General features: G+C 45.4%; 1 pseudogene; it reads left to right on the top strand.

The window, feature by feature from the left end:
• Positions 1 to 3,077: 3,077 nt before the first annotated feature.
• LOC117695258 (U1 small nuclear ribonucleoprotein C pseudogene) lies at positions 3,078 to 3,616 on the top strand (annotated as a pseudogene).
• The last annotated feature ends 10,601 nt before the right edge of the window (positions 3,617 to 14,217 follow it).

Here is a 14,217-nt window from a genome sequence, read left to right as displayed (position 1 = left end):
GATCCCATTACAGATGATTATGAGCCATCATGTGATTGCTAGGAATTGAACTTAGAACCTCTCAACCACAGAGCCATCTCTCCAGCCCCAGGTTTTATATTTTTTAAAAAACAAGTTATTCTAAACCCCACATCTTATTGTAAGGGCCCAGAAAAGGCTGAGACCTCTGCTCAAGTCCCAGGAACCAGCACTCGCCCCAAATGACCACAGAAGTCAAGTCAGTACTTGATGCAATCAAAGCAAGAGGCTTTTACTAGGAACCAGCACTGGGACTCTGTCTCACTCCCCTGAAAGAGGGAAGGAGAGAGAGCCCCGAATATGAAAATACACAGGTTTATAAAGACAAGAGCCACAGGCTGGGAAGGGGGCTGGGGAATGGGGGCTTCCTAGGCAGGAAGCTCTTGATTGTATTTCTTATCGGCACACAGCTGGGAAATTGAGGAGTCAGGATGTCCCAGCCTTGGGGCCCTCCCCTGGGAGTTCACAAGTTCATGGTCCCATGTTATTCTGAGATATTCACTAATTAAAAAAATTTTTTACATGATCACTCAGCTTCTTGTGAGACCATGAAAGGATAGCTTGGTTCCTGGTTGAGCATAGGCCTAGAACCCCGGACCCTAATGGGACTGTAAGTGTTTGGCCTTGCTCCCAGACTCCAGGCTCCTGACACGAGGCCAAAGACCTCCACTGATCCACACCTTTCAGTCACATGGGGCTATGCCCCTACAGCCCCTCCCAAAGAGAGGTTTGTATCACCTAGCACAGGTAGAGGGCATGACTATAGGCCTCAGAGCCTCAAGAGATCTCCATATTAATGAGATACCTAAAGGCCAGAGGGAGTAGCTAATTAAGCATTCCTTCCCAGACCCTCCTCCTTGCAAACATGATTTAAACTCAGGCCCACTCTGGGGGGGGGGGGGGAGGGTATGGGGTACAACTAGATCCACTTTCCGCCATGACAGTAAACCTTTTAAAACCATGGACTTGCTTGTGTCTTTGGGGCGAAAGCCTGCCAACTCAAGCAAGCTAGCTGAGCCAGCCTTGGCCCAGCCAAGGAAGTCACTTCACTACCCCATGGGGCACTGCCAGAGCTTCTCTCCTTCTCTTCCCTCTTGGATTCCGCCCGTCCAGCCCATATGACTTTGTGTCTCAGTTCTTCCGTGGCTCCCAGCAGCGTCTGGGAGCCCAAGGATAGGGACCACCGGTCTCCCCATCTAGCCGCTTCGGCCCAGAGACCCCCAAACCAGAAGCTCTGCCCCTGCAGGACTTCAGGCTGAGATCTCTCCACGCCCGCGCAGAGCCCTGCGGCTTCTCATAACCCAGTGCCCACCCGGCACCATGTAGAGGGAGCTCAGTCAAATTCCTGCTCTTCTGCTCCCCAAGCCTGCTCTTCTGCTCCCCAAGCCGCAGTTTCAGCCACCTGGGGTGGCAGACACGTGGGGTCCACAACTCAGCCCAACAGGACCCACACCCATCGCAGGCACTACAGCCCCACAGCTTCTCATGTGATTTCTCCCCATAATACATCAATGTCCTAAAGTAATAGTTTTCCTATTATAGATTAACAGAATTTGAGCAAGCCAGATCTTTTTAACAGCCAGTTTATCTTGTACTGGAAGATAGCAGTTTGCAGTTAAGGAGGTGGACATCATGTTATTCTAACTTACCACAATTCTTGTTCATCTGACAGTTAACCTTCTACCTGTTCTTATATTGTTTTCAGAGCAAAGTGAATGTATAGGTAACTAGCAAACTTCAGGCCAGAGATCTTTTACATCTCTTGAGACAACAGAAAAAGAAGAATCTATCCAGTCTACATGCTGCATAGCACTAAGTCCTCAAGATGCACACCAAAGCTCACCAGCAAACTTACAGTTATAAAACCAGGACAATCAGATTTTACAAATGGACACAGAAGCTCAATCTAAACAGTAGCCTGTGCTTTGTAAGTGAAACTCCCGAGCTCTTAGCAACTGGGCTTGCCTTATTTTTGCTTCCTGATCTTAGCACGCCTTTCATTCAATAACTAAGAATGTTGTATGTTGCCCTAGGTTTTCTGCTACAAAGCAGCTGACAAGACACCTGGCCTAATTTAATTAATTGTACATAAAAAAGCACCTTGATCTAATGTTTTTAACCACACATATTTCAATTTTTTTCTCAGAAATATTATGCTAAATCATTAATCTATCTGACTGGCATTGCTTTTTTTGGAAAATCATTACTGTTGTTATGCATTGTGATTGCATTGCCCATTGCCAGTAGGAATTAGAAACCCACCCAAGGATATTCATACAAGGCAAAAGAAAACAAAACAGAGTGACCAAGGCAGCAGCAAGTGCAGTAAGGGTTAGTGATAATGCAGAGTCTTCAGGAACCAGGAACCTCAGGGCTTGCCTTTCAGAGGTATACTCACGGTGGCTTTGCCGACAGGTGCGCTATTTTCTACATGCTCCCATACTAATGGCAGCTCCTTCTGCTGCATGGCTGCTGCCAGGAGACCCAACAACGTAGGAGGAGAAAACTGACTCCCAAAAGCTGCCTTCCACATGCATAACCACACTCAAACAGTTACATTACTTGCTCATCCACACAATAGCTTTTTGTAAGTCTCAGCCTGACTTGACAGAGTACATGAACAGGTATGAACTTAAAGGTTGAAGTGTCATTATTTGAAGGTAATGTGGATGCTTGGGTAAGGCCTGCCAGAAAGGAAGAAACTCCCTCCCTTTTCTCGGGAATTCATGGCCACCCCAGAAATCACAAGACACCGAACTTGATGCAATAGCAAGAAGTATATTTGATTCAGTGTGTTGAGGTTGCACTTCTAGCCTGTCCTACGCAGAGGCAAGCAATGAAGTACAACCTCCACTCAGAGAAGAGGTAGAGCTTTTAAAGGGAAAAACGGCAATCCAGGGGAGACGAGGGGGGAAATCATGATTAAGTAGCTATAGAAAGCACCTGTCCAGTGTTCAGCTTCCGTGACAGGTTCAAGAAACGGTCATGGGGAAATATCTCATATACAAGCCTTTCTTCTTTTAAGAATCAAACCCTGAGTTCCTGGCGGCGGGGACCCAGGTAGCCAACGGCCTGTGAGCATCATGCCTAAGTTTTACTGTGACTACTGTGATACATATCTTACCCACGATTCTCCGTCTGTGAGGAAGACACACTACAGTGGTCGGAAACACAAAGAGAATGTGAAAGACTATTACCAGAAATGGATGGAAGAGCAGGCCCAGAGCCTGATTGACAAAACAACGGCTGCATTTCAACAAGGAAAGATCCCTCCCCCCCCCCCCCCCCCCCCCCCGCTCCGTTCTCTGCTCCTCCGCCTGCAGAGGCCATGATCCCACCTCCCCCCAGTCTCCCGGGTCCTCCTCGGCCTGGCATGATGCCTGCACCCCACATGGGAGGCCCTCCCATGATGCCAATGATGGGCCCCCCTCCTCCTGGGATGATGCCTGTGGGACCAGCTCCTGGGATGAGACCACGCATGGGAGGCCACATGCCCATGATGCCCGGGCCTCCAATGATGAGACCTCCCACCTGCCCTATGATGATGCCCACACGGCCTGGCATGACCCGGCCAGACAGATGAGAGCAGAAGTGCTCTTTATCGTTTTTTTGTATTTCTTGTTATGTTCCACCAGGAGATCTTGGCGCTGAGCCTGAGTGTTTACTAGATGCATGGCAAGGAACTTCCTTTCTAACAGAGAATACTTTTGGAGGGAGAAGTGAGACAAAAGGGGCCGTTTTCACTTACATTATGAACCGTGAAAATAAAATGGTCAGCTGTTTTAGTTAAAAAAAAAAAAAAAAAGAATCAAATCCTATCCAATTTATCTTGTGGTCAGTTCTGTTCCTGGTATCCAGGATGCACAGGCACACTGACCTGAACTCCCAGCTCTGAACTCCTATCTTATCTATTTTGTCTTGTGGATAGCTAATTTCCTGGAGCCCAGAGTGCAGAACAAGCTGATCTGCAGTTTTGACTCCATCTGTGGAAAGTTTAAAAATTTTTAACTCTTTCACTTGATCATCAATAAAGACATCAAATATAACTATTACTATGATTAAGGATAATACAAAAAATATTTTGTATTATTATATTTTTGTTTTTATTATATTTTATATTAATAATAAAAGAAAATAGAAACCCACCCAAGGATATTCATACAAGGCAAAAGAAAAAAAACACAGAGTGACCAAGGCAGCAACAAGTGCAGTAATGAGCCTTTTTATTATTATTGATATCTGATAAGCATGATGTTGGTAAATTACCAAAACCTAAGGTAGAGGCTGGAGGGGTTGCCAAGTGGTTAACAGCACTGGCTGCTCTTGTAGACAACCACATGGCAGCTCACAACCTCTTACTCCAGTTCTAGGGGATCTGACATCCTCTTCTGGCCTGCAGAAGCACAGGACACTCAAGTGGCCCACAGACATACACAAAGCACTCATGCAGATATAAAAAAAGCACACTTTTGGTAAAGGCATTTTTTTAAAAAACTTCGGTAATAAAGAGCACAATTCATGGGAAATTATCTGAAATAAAACTTGGAACAAACAAACAAAAGAGCAACCAAACCCAAACTGTATAAGCTCGAGCCGTTGGGCTAAGGCACAAAGAGTGCTTGCTGTTCCTTCAGAGGACCCAAGTTCAGTTCCCAGCACACGCCAAGTGGTTCACAACTGCCTGTGTTGTGTGTAGCTCCTTCTCCAGAGGATCCGACTCCTCTGTGGGCACCCACATACAAATCCACATAAATAAAAATAGTCAAGAACAAGCAATGTCATTTTTACAGCTGAAAACAAGGAGCTCTTGCACAGAATCTGGGTTTCATACCCAGGGCCAATGCTAGGCTGCTCAAAAATGTCTGTAGCCCAGTTCCAGAGGATTTGATGCCATTTTCTGCCTTCTCTAAGTATTGCATACACATGGTGTACAGACACACATTCAGTCAAAACATCCATACATATATAATTTTTTAAAAGAAGACAAGGTGTGTAAAATTACTGACAATGGTGAGTATCAAGCAGCCATCTCTGCATGAGCATCTAATACTTCATGAATAGCATTGCAATGACCTTTGGAATTGATATTTTTCCCCAGTTCTTTTTCTGAACTGAGTGGATCCTGCAGAGTTCAAAACTCTAGTTAGCATCCTGGTAGTATAGTTCAGTGGTAGAGGGCTTGCCTAGCATTTACAAGGCCCTGGCTCCCATTTTTGTATCATATAGTCCTTGGTAGAAAGATGCTCTACCTCCCATGTGATGGGATTGCAAGCGTGTACCACCACAGTCAACTGCTAGCTTTCTTGTCATGGTGGTGCTTTACCTTCCCAACTAGACTGTGAGTCACCGTGGGAGGAATCTGACTTGCCTTTTCAGCACAGTTCCTGCTGTGTGCACATGCTGCAGATACCCAGTGTATGGACAGACTGACTGGATCCACTTAACAAGAGAATCTCATCATCCAGCCTGAACCTCACTGCTGAGAACCATCAGCTTTGCAAGGCAGAGAGAGGCAGGAGAGAATGAAGGAACCTGGAGAGGAAAGGAGGGAAGAAGATAAAGAAGGGATGTGACCTTACAGTAGAAGCCAGTGGCTCTCAACCTTCCTAATGTAGAGACCCTTTAATACAGTTCCTCATGTGCTGACTCCCAAACCATAACATTATTTTTGTTATTACTTAGTAACTGTAGTTTCGCTACTGTTATTGACCATAATGTAAATATCTGATATGCAGGAGATCTGATATCCCTGTGGAGGCTGCAGCCCACAGGTTGAGAACTGCTGGTGTACAGAAAGGGTGAGGGCAAGGGGTGCAAATGAATGAAGGGGCATGAGTGGAAAGGAAAATGCAAGGCCCGATATGTAAAGTCCTGAAGAGGGGCCTCACAGTGTTCTCTCTGTTCCCTCTTCCTTGTGCTCTGATTTAGTCCACTCCTGCTTAGAAGCTCATGCTGGCTAGCTTTGCATTTATTTGTTGTTGTTTTGTTGTCTACTTGACAGAGCTAGAATCATCTGGGAAGAGAGAACCTCAATTGAGGGGTTCCCCTATCACTGCCTGTGATAAGCAAATCTGTGGTACATTTTCTTGACTAACAGTTGGAATGAGAGTGCCCACCCAGTCCACTGTGCATGGTGCCAACCCAAAGCACATGGTCCTGGATTGTGTAAGAAAGCAGGCTGAGTAAGTGATGAGAACAAGCCAGTAAGCAGCTTTCTTCTATGGTTCTTTATTGGACACCAAGAAGGAGGAACTTGAGTGGGCAAGTAAGCTTTCTGGAGATAAGCCACCATTTTGCACAGCTGTGATGGAGAGGCACTGCCTGGGTAGTGGGGTTGGTGATAGGCGTGGCTAGTGTCTGGATTGCCTCTTGCTGCTGCTGTGCCTTCTTAAGTTTGGGCATCGCTCCTTTCCTCCTGTATCTAGCATGCTGTGATTGGGTTCGGGGAGACCCTCACTGCCTATAGTCTGGTGTGAGATAGTGTAACTTCAGGGATATACCAGCAGTCCAGTTCAGTAGTGTCAGGATGGCAGCAGTGGTAGCACAGCCTAGCAGTAACAGCCAAGCCTCAGCTGAATTGGCAGGAGTCAACAAGAGGGACCAGGGCCAATGAGAACACCAGGAAAAGTCCTTGGCTGTGCCTGTCTCAGGGAAACGAAGACCGGTGAAGATTCGAAGATGCAAAAAGAACAAGTGTTGTACAGTTAGCTCTATAAGCAAGCCAGGGTCAGTCTCCATTACTGCCCATCAAGTCCTATTTATACTCCCTCTAAACATCACATGTCCTCCACTTCTTGCCTTAGCACATGAGTCTGACTTAGCAAAACTCCACGTGGGTCTGTCTCAGCTAATTCCTCTGCAAATCAGCCCAAGTCTATGGAAGTGGCAAGAAACTGCAACACACCACCAGAAGTTTTTTGGCATGTTTCTCTCTATAGAGTCCTGACAAATGAAGCTCAACTATGCAATGTAAAGTGGACCAATACATTCCTGTTGTTAGCAAAGAATCCTTCATCCATTCACGTGCTTACTTTAACAGAACATACTTTCACTTGTATTTTCTTCAGCCTTTTTTGTAAAGTAGGGTTTTAAAAAATCAAAGTTACAGCTGTATAGGTTAGAAACGGAGTCCAGTGAGCTTTCATGCATTAGAAGCATGTAATTGTACTTGGAAGAGAAAAGTAGGCTTGGGACAAGTTAATAAAGAAAACATTCATTCTAGGTTGGGTCTGAGTTCCTGAGTCTTGTAATCTAGGGATGTGGCCGTAGGTCTCAGTGTGCACCATGAAAAGGCAGGGTTATGAATAAAGAGCAAATAATTCTGAGTAGAAGAACAGAGAACAGATGATTAACTGGTTTAACTGAACAAGACTTAAAAATAAGACATAAGATAAATGATGATCTGTTTCTTCATAAATATCAATTGTTATCAGCTAAGCATAGAAAAAACTTGCTACTATAGACTGGCTTGCTTAAACTTTGTTAATCAATGACCAAAGAATTATTGTTTGGGGATTACAAGGAGAGAAAGATAGATGGGAGATGTTTAGTTTGGTATGAGTTTCAAAAGGAGAATACATAAGCAATAATCCTGTTATGATTTCCTTTTGTGTAATGATTTTAGTCTGTTCTTGAAGACTATGTTCTTTTTTTAATTTATTTTTTTATTTTATGTATGTGAGTACACTGTCCACTCTTTAGACACACCAGAAGAGGGCATCAGACCCCATTACAGATGGTTGTGAGCCACCATGTGGTTGCTGGGAATTGAACTCAGGACCTCTGGAAGAGCAGTCAGTGCTCTTAACCACTGAGCCATCTCACCAGCTCCCGAAGACTATGTTTTTATGGTGATTGTTTTTATGGAATATGTAACTTGTGGCTATTAGGTAATCTTTTTTCTAACATAGACTATTTTGTCTTGGGTGGTATAAATAGGCTAAGAGAAAAAATAAAGTTAGTTGGAGCTTTGCTTCATTCATGAAATGTCTGTATGGGTATGTACATATATATGTAAAGTGGTGGAGCTTGTTGAAACTTGCTTCATCTGTTGGCTCCTTAAAGCTGGCAGATCCAGGCTAGAGGAAAGAGAAGTCCCAGTCTTGCTGGGCCTCTCAGTGGGATGGTGAGTGTCTGTGGCCCAAAGAAACACACCCGGCCTCCGGGAGTCTTGTCGAAGCAGGAACTCAACTTTAATGTAACAACCTTTTGTTTATATAAACTTGGAGCATAGGGAGGAGGGGTTTCGGTGGGGTGAGATGACATAGGGGGTGGGGAAGGGTGAGGGTATGGGGTGACTGACAGGACCAATGGCAAAGCTCTACATCAGCAACAGCTGAGCAGAGGCAGAGACAAACAGGTCCTGTTGAGTCACCCCTGTACGGAAGTGACTAAAATAGGTTTCAAACTCAAGCCAGGTTCAGGTTTGTCCTCAAGGCACAAATCAGGGCTAAAATGGGGTCCAACAGCGTGCACACACTGGACGGGAAGGGCATGCACTGCACAGCAATGAACCAGCCACCCTCTCCAGCTTGGGGAAGAGAGTTGAGTGGAAATCAGGAACAGAGTGAGCCGCGTGGGGGTGGCAGACCATGTGACATGTCCGGGGCAGGGACCCCATGGCCACTGCGGGAGGTGCGCACTGGTTAGTGTTCGGCCAAGTGGCCGTGCCCCTGACTTCCATGCACCTGCCAGCATGGATGGGGAGGAGAGAAGAGGGGCCCAACATTCATCCACCAAGTGTGTGTATGTGTATGTTGTGTATTCCCTCGCCCTTTTCACCAGCCCCAGACAGCACAGCTCCAGAGAATTTCTCACCAGCCCCAGAGAATCAAGCTTTGTTCCCTCAGAAGAAACCTGCTGAATGAATCGCCAACTCTACAGCTCGCCTCTATTTACCCTGGATGTCGAAGCTGGCCTTTGACTGCTCCTGCTCTGACTTTGCTCTGTAAAGGACTGTAATTGGGACTTAAACAAACCCTTTTCCCCCCAAAGTTTTTGTTACTGTTTTTATCATACTGATAGATAGAAAAACTAACACAGGCCAGTCTCTGGGTTTTTCTCAAGAAACTAACAGAGTAGGACCTGAAAGTGTCTCCAAAGCAATGCCTCCTGGTGAACGCAGTATCCTCGATAGACAGCCGCTCTACTTCCCACATTTGGACCAAGTAAGGTGCTGGCTTCCTCTCTTCACTGGAGTTCTGTCCAGCATTGAGCAGTCCAGATGACCAGCACGGGGCATGTGCAACTTTCCTTGGGATTCAATGGGACACAGACTTACCTTAGCCTGGCCTGCCATAAGTCAAAGGCAGCTTCCCTTAGAATAGGGAGGAAGAATCCCTTGGAATTTGAGGATATCATCCCAAATGTCTCACAGGTAAATGCCGGTACATGACTGCAACACTGAACCAGGAGCCAGTGGGGGGTCCTGCTCCCTGTATGGTCAAGGCCAGGAATGGAGGCTCAACATTCCAAGGAGGCTGGACACCCTGATTGCATTGTGGAGGGGGAGGGACAGGGGGAGCAGAGAGAGGTGGCTGAGTGGGTCTTTGAGGTATCCCAGACAAGGAAAGATGGATGAGCTTCCAGTGTAGAACTCCTCCTCTCTGCTTCTTGCTCCTTTAACTGCTGCCCCCATTCTGCTCTGCTGATCCCCCCCCATTCTGCTCTCCTACACTCCTTCACACTTACCTGAATTGGCACCAGAGTTGGCACAGCTGGGAAAAATGTGTGCTCAGTGATGAGGCACAAGAGGTCACTAAATCTGCTGAACCCTGGAGGCCAGATGAACCCTCCTGCTACAGAGAAAAGGCCTGTTTGTCCTGCTGGGGAATCTCTTGTTGTTCTGCTCACAAAGGCATATTTTGTCAAGAAAGGATTACCTATCAGTTCCCTGCATGTCTTTCTCTAACAATCATGAATCTATTTCCTGGAGGCTGGAAAGATGGCTCAACAGTAAGAGAGCTCACTGCACTTGCAAAGGAACGAGTTTGGGTCCCAAACTCTTTTTTTTAATATTTATTTATTTATTATGTATACAGCATTCTGCCTGCATGTATGCCTGCAGGCCAGAAGACAACACCAGATCTCATCATAAATGGTTATGAACCACCATGTGGTTGCTGGGAATTAAACTCAAGGCCTCTGGAGGAGAACTCTAACCATCTCTCCAGCCCCAGTCCCAGCATCTTTATGGCATCTCACAACTGCCTATAACTCCAGCTCCAGGTGGTCCAACACCCTCTTCTAGCCTTTAAGAGCACCTGCACACATGTAGCATATATACAGATACATACATAAAGATAATAAAAGCAAACCATATTAATTACTTTTCTATTGCTGCAATAAAACACCATAAGCAAGGCTACTTACAGAAAGAAAGGTCTATTTGGGGTTTATGGTTCTAACTGGATAAGAGTCCATTGTCGTCGAGGCAGGGAAGTGTGGCAGCCAACACAAAGCACGGCAGGGGGAAGAGCTGAGGACATCTCAAATCACAAGCAAGCTACAGGGAGCAAACTAGAAATGGCAAGAGTCTTTGAACTCTCAAATCCGCCCCCCCCCCATACTTCCTCTAGCAAGGACACATGTAACCATGTAACTTTAATTTTTCTTTTTCTTTTTTTTTTTTCCATGAAACTCGGGCAGAGTCACACAGGGAAACTGGGATTCGAACCAGGGGAGAGAGAGAGCAGACAGCACGGGCTTGCCCTCTGCAGGCGGCTACCTTAGCTGCTGCTCCACCGCTGGCTTGCTGTAACTTTAACTTTTCAAAGCCTATTTTTAATGATGGTTCATACATGCTTTAACCTTCCTTCTATCCGGCCATCCAGAAAGGATACAGGGGAAGTGGACCTGTTTAGAAAGGTTCTTTGGAGCAACTCCCATCCATGTTATCTGAAAATTGCCAGTTTCATTCACAGGTTAGCAGTGGCAACTTGATCCACTCACAAACACTTCAGGGATATATGAGCAGTCCAGTTCAGTAGTATCAGGATAGCAGCAGCGGTGGCATTACCCAGCAGAGACAGCCAGGCCTCAGCCGAATCAGCAAGAGTCAGCAAGAGGGATCAGGGCCAACTGGAATGTCAGGGAAAGTTCTTGGTGGTGCCTCTCAGCGAAGTGAAGATTAGCAAAGATGTGAGAACAAACACTGCACAGTTAGCAGTGTAAGCAAGCCTAGATCAGCCTCCATCACTGTCCATTGAGTTCTATTTATACTCCCTCCAAACATCATGTGTCCTCCACGGGTCTTGCCTCAGCACATGTCTTGTTACAGTTGACATCGCTTTGCCAATGAGCCCGAATCTGAGGAAGTGTCAAGAAACGGCAGCATACCACCAGAAGTTTTTTGGTGCATTTCTTTCTATGGAGTCCCGACAAATGCAGCTCAACTACTCAATGTAAGGTGGACCAAAACATGTGTGTTGTTAGCAAAGAATTCGTCATGTGTCCTTTCACGTGCTTGCTTTAACAGAACATCCTTTCACTTGTATCTGCTTCAGTGAAGTGTTCCTTCATGTGTTTGCCCCTGCAAAACACCGCCCAACACTACTGACTTCCCAAAGAATCCTTAAGTTTATACTTCAGATACACCTCCTAATCAGTAACACTCAAACAGTATAACCAACTGGGGACCAAGTAATCAAATGGCCAAGAATATGGTATATGGGAGATATCTCATTCAAACCACTACATAAGCCTTTAAAAGAATAGTCCTCCTTCCAATTTCTTTTTTGTTTTTCGAGACAGGGTTTCCTCTGTGTAAGCCTGGCTGTCCTGGAACTCACTCTGTAGACCAGGCTGGCCTCGAACTCAGAAATCCGCCTGCCTCTGCCTCCCAAGTGCTGGGATTGAAGGCGTGCGCCACCACTGCCCGGCCCTCCTTCCAATTTCTTACATCAGGTCCTCCTCATGTGTCTCTCACCCACTGTCCTAGGGCCTGCAGTTCCTTTAATTTGTGGTGATCCTTCTGCCTGCTTCCAGGGGCTGGGATTCTAGGTGTGCGTCATCATCCCACCCAGCCCTAAAGTTACTAGAGCATTAAAATCATAAATATAACAATATAGTAAATACATTATATTTGCTATATATGTAAATAGGTAATTACTCTTTCCTCTTTTATTCTGGTGCTGGGATCGGACCCGCCATGTGATGGGCTATTCCTGCCTTTCCATACTACCTCCACACTCCCCCAACCCCAGCAGCTTACCTATCTGGAACTTCATCTCAGCAGCGGGATTTCAGTGTATGGAACCTTGATGTGTGTGGTGCAGTCCAGACAGTGAGCTCAGCATCTCTCCTGAGGGTAAAAGAATGACACCTAAGAGATCAATTTTCTTCTTTGCTCTGATGTAGATCTGTGTCATAAGGAACAGCCACTCCACACCATAGCATGGTTCAGGGCAGGGATTCGGAACCTGGGAAGTTTTCTGGACTAAAATGACTAGGTCCTGCTATAGAGTCATCTGATTTTCATTTCACTAGCCATTTAAATACATACCATTAAAAATATCACTCCTGGGGCTGGAGAGATGGTTCAGTGGTTAAGAGCACTGGCTGATCTTCCAGAGGTCCTGAGTTTAATTCCTAGCAACCATAAGGTTGGTTCACAACCATCTGTAATGGGATCCAATGCCTTCTTCTGGCATGTGGGCATACATGCAAACAGAGCACTCATACATTTAAAAATACATACGTAACTAGAAATTTTTAAAACTATCTCACTGTCAGGGTTGGAGAGATGGCTCAACAGATAAGAATGTTAATTGCTCTTGCAGAAGACCCAGGTTCAGTTCCTAGCACCCACATGGTAACTCACAATGGTCTGCAACTCCAGATTCAGAGGCTCCAACATATTCTTCTGGCATTCATTGATGTGAAGCATATATGTGGTATACATACATACATTCAGGCAAAACACTTATACACATAAAATAATCAAATAAACTCTTTAAACATACCTCTATTGATAACAATAGCAGGAATATTATTAACTGTTATATAGAAAGTTTATGATGTATTTGGCACTACTACTCTTAATTCTCATATGAATAATTGGGCTTAATTCCCATTTAAACACACACACACACACCCCCAACTCTTTGTAGGCAAAGGCAGGCAGATATCTGTGAGTTTGAGGCTATCCTGGCCTATGTAGCATGTTCCAGGCTAGGCACAGCTAACATAGTGAGAACCTGTCTCAAAAACAAACAGGCAAAACAAAATCCAACAACAACAACAAACCTCCCTGAAACAACAACGTATTCAGGCCTAAGGATACAACTCGGTTGGCAGCATTCTTGCCTAGTGTGCATGAAGCCCTGGTGTGATAATGCATATAGGTAATTCCATAACATCAGGAGGATCAGAAGTTCAAGGCCAACCTGCACTACATATCAAGTTCAGGTTCAGCCTAGAGTACATACTCTGTTTTTAAGAGGGAGTGGGAAGAGGGAGAGAGAGAGTGGAAGGAAGGAAGGAAGCAAGCAAGCAAGCAAGCAAGCAAGCAAGCAAGGAAGAAAACCTGTTCAAAGTTGGGCCTGGTGGTGTACTCAGGAAGCTGAGGCATGAGTATCTCACATTTGAGTCCAGCTCTAAAGAAAGACTTTGTCTAAAAATGAACCAAACCCTCTATTCTAGGCCATGCTCATCTTTATTCTGTAGACAAGAAATGGAGAAAGAAAAGTGCTAAGTCAACTGTCTCTGAGTCTGCACAGATACTCATTGCTCCACTCTCTCATCCTCAATGCACAAAATAGTCAAGCACATAAAGTCCTGACCTTAGAATGATGGCATGAAAAGGTCAAATTGTAGTCAGTGATGGCCGATAGTTCTGGATTTCAGCTCTGGGCAATTCCCATGGCACCCTCTGTGCCTCGCTTCATGCAAATATAATATGAAACAGTAATACCTTCGGATGCTGTTGCAAGATGGAGACAGCTTGATGCAGTGACTTTCCCAGCATGCAAATGCCCAGTGCTTTTTGGCTGAAGAAGGTCACCTCACCAGTCCCCCGGGCATGCATCTCCTCCTGGGAAGAAGCTAGTCTTGGTTTGTACAGCTTAGCTCTGACACTGAGGTCAAATAACATGTAGGACTGGCATTCTCTCTCCTCTCAAATTCCTTTCTTTTATTGACAGAGGCTCATGGCTTCCCATTGTTGAAACTGCCATCGTTGCTGTGGCAGCACTTGTAAAC

The sequence above is a fragment of the Arvicanthis niloticus genome, chromosome X (assembly GCF_011762505.2).
Source record: "Arvicanthis niloticus isolate mArvNil1 chromosome X, mArvNil1.pat.X, whole genome shotgun sequence".
In the NCBI taxonomy this organism is placed as follows: Eukaryota; Metazoa; Chordata; class Mammalia; order Rodentia; family Muridae; genus Arvicanthis; species Arvicanthis niloticus.
The sequence above is the reverse complement of the archived record's forward strand: the minus strand, read 5'-3'. Positions and strand labels throughout refer to the sequence as shown.